Source organism: Schistocerca americana, unplaced genomic scaffold (genome assembly GCF_021461395.2).
Source record: "Schistocerca americana isolate TAMUIC-IGC-003095 unplaced genomic scaffold, iqSchAmer2.1 HiC_scaffold_14, whole genome shotgun sequence".
NCBI classification, from domain to species: Eukaryota; Metazoa; Arthropoda; class Insecta; order Orthoptera; family Acrididae; genus Schistocerca; species Schistocerca americana.
The window spans coordinates 13,598,770-13,601,687 of NW_025725481.1; positions in this window are offsets into that span (position 1 = coordinate 13,598,770).

Consider the following 2,918-nt stretch of genomic DNA (forward strand, 5'->3'; position numbering starts at 1 on the left):
GTACTTAGAACAACTTAAACCTAACTAACCTAAGGACATCACACATATCCATGCCCGAGGCACGATTATAACCCTGCGACCGCAGCAGTCGCGCGGTTCCAGACTGAAGCGCCTAGAACCTCTCTGCCACAGCGGCCGGCGGAAAGAGAGACTAGTGAGAAGTAGAAACATGGAGAGAGTGGTGGGAGGAGACAGACAGAGTGAAGGGCACGAGGAGATGGACATAGACTCATGAGTACACAACGCCCAACGAATAATGCGTCCAAGAAAGTGACAGCTAGACGAACGTTGATCGTAAAACGAATGAGAATGCTTCTGCGATTCCATATGCTTGGTTACAAGTCCCCTATATTCTTTCTCTCGAAACCGTTATGGAGGATAATTCTGATTACCTTAATAATAATAGCCCAAGTGACCCGTTGAGACAAGTGTGATCCTGTAAGCAGATTGTTTATTTGCACAGATTGTATGAAAACGTAGCGAACTGTATAGGAAAAATCGTGAAAAAAATTGCTGCGCTTCATTAGAGAGGACCTGAGGTGGCGAATGTTTCACAGTACATTTTCTTGTCAAGATATTGTGGGGACCAAACGGCATCCTACACCTATTACACGTAATCAGAAACTGAATCTAAGTAAAGGCACCATAATATGATCGCGTTAGTGTCGGATGGCAAACTGCAACCAGAATTGTGGAATTTTGTTTTTCGGCTCACGACAGCAGTAAGCTCCTTCGAGGGTGAATTCTTTAATGAACGAATGGGACATTGGGTGAATTACTTTCAATCTCAGGTTAAGCCAGACCTCATTGACGACCCTGAAATCTGCTGAAGGGGTTGCTTGCAGTAGTAGTTATTTTATCACTGTTTGAGCTGAGCTTAACGATAGAAGTGTGATTCAAGAACGGAGACAGACAGGAAATGTTTTAGACCATATGCTCTTTCCTAGCTACACGTATCACATAGTGAGTTGGAAATCTCGACCCACGACGTCTGAAGATAGCGAATCAGTACAATAAAAAGTTTGTCGGCTTATTCCCCTGATGAAAGCCTTACCTATGTCTCTGACAAGCATTCTGAGTTACCAGTTCCCACATCAAAAGCGTAAACCGTGCAAAAGAGTCACTGTTTCGGAATTGTCATGCTCTACTCAAAGGCAATAGACATGATATTTTGTCACAAAAAGAACACTGACTTTGTCAGTCAATACGTATCCCCAAATAGTCTTGTGCTATAACCATAATATCATCGTCAATGCGTCAGCATAAGTGCTGTTAAGGAGCCGTAGCACAAGTGACAGTTAAGATTGCTCCCTTAAAGAATACCATTGGTGCTTGGTAGAACACTGATTATTGAAAACCCTGTGGAAATCGAAAGTATTACCGAATGATGGCCCCTGGGTCCGATCTGATGGCTAAATGTTGGTCTGGTTTGCATTAGATCTCTCCTTGCATTTATTAGTAGGGAAAATTTAATTTAAAGCATTGGCGCTTAGGAACGCTTGCTTGGTTTTCCATTTGATAACACTACTACATTATTCATTGGAGAAATACGGCCTTTGCTGCATCAAGGCGGAGGTTCTGGAACTATAAACATACAAGAACAATTGTCAATGAAACTTAGATGTTACCAAAAAACTGGAAACCATTTAGGCCCTAGAAAGATATTCTGCAACGATAGGTCAAGTATGTTTACTTAGGCATATACCTAAACGAAACAATTGTACTATAATAAAACAATAATTAAAAAGAATAACGATGTACATAGGGAGTGATATTATGGGTGTGAATCATTAAAGAAAAAAAGATATAATAACTTTAGAGCAACTACACAATTTCAGAAACTATTACACCGTGCGATGAATCTGAGTTATTATATGTGGCTAAATTTATTCCATCTAATAATTTATCAGGACACCTAATTTATATGATATTAACAAGGTATTACATTAATTAATTTAATTCAGCACATGATTTAGGGTAGTATTATTATCATAACTTTATATTTTCGTTTCCAAGTTTCATGTTTATATTTGCATGCAAAATTTACTATGTACTTAGAGTTCGAAACCATGCATACACATGTACTGCTGTAATAGGTAAACAAAACATCATTGTAGAAGTTATACCCACCCTGGGCCTAGGTTAATCAATTACGTTTAAGGAACATGAGTCTCTTGACTGGTTTCATTCTTCTTAATGGGCTAACCTTTTTATACCAGTATGTTTACCACACTGCAATGGCAAAATCTACTTAATATCTTGTACAGTTAGCACCTACACAAAAGTTTTGGTTTCAATTGGCCGTTAACTAGTTCAGGATTTCTTAGCAGCAGTCCCATTAACCTGCGTCCAATCCTGTTGAGCATGTTCCATTAAAGGCTTGCCTCACCTTTTCAGTCTTGTACCTCTCATTTCCTAGTTTATTTAATTTCTTAATATATAACCACTCCCTGTAACACAAGCGGCAAGACGCAGTCAATACCTTCGCTGCGCAGTCCCGATGGTACTGTTACCGACGACTGTGCCGCTAAAGCGGAGTTATTGAACGCAGTTTTCCGAAATTCCTTCACCAGGGAAGATGAATGGAATATTCCAGAATTTGAAACACGAACAGCTGCTAGCATGTGTTTCTTAGAAGTAGATACCTTAGGGGTTGCGAAGCAACTCAAATCGCTTGATACGGGCAAGTCTTCAGGTCCAGATTGTATACCGATTAGGTTCTTTTCAGATTACGCTGATACAATAGCTCCCTACTTAGCAGTCATATAAAACCGCTCGCTCACCGATAGATCTGTACCTACAGACTGGAAAATTGCGCAGGTCGCACCAGTGTTTAAGAAGGGTAGTAGGAGTAATCCATCTAACTACAGACCTATATCATTGACGTCGGTTTGCAGCAGGGTTTTGGAGAATATACT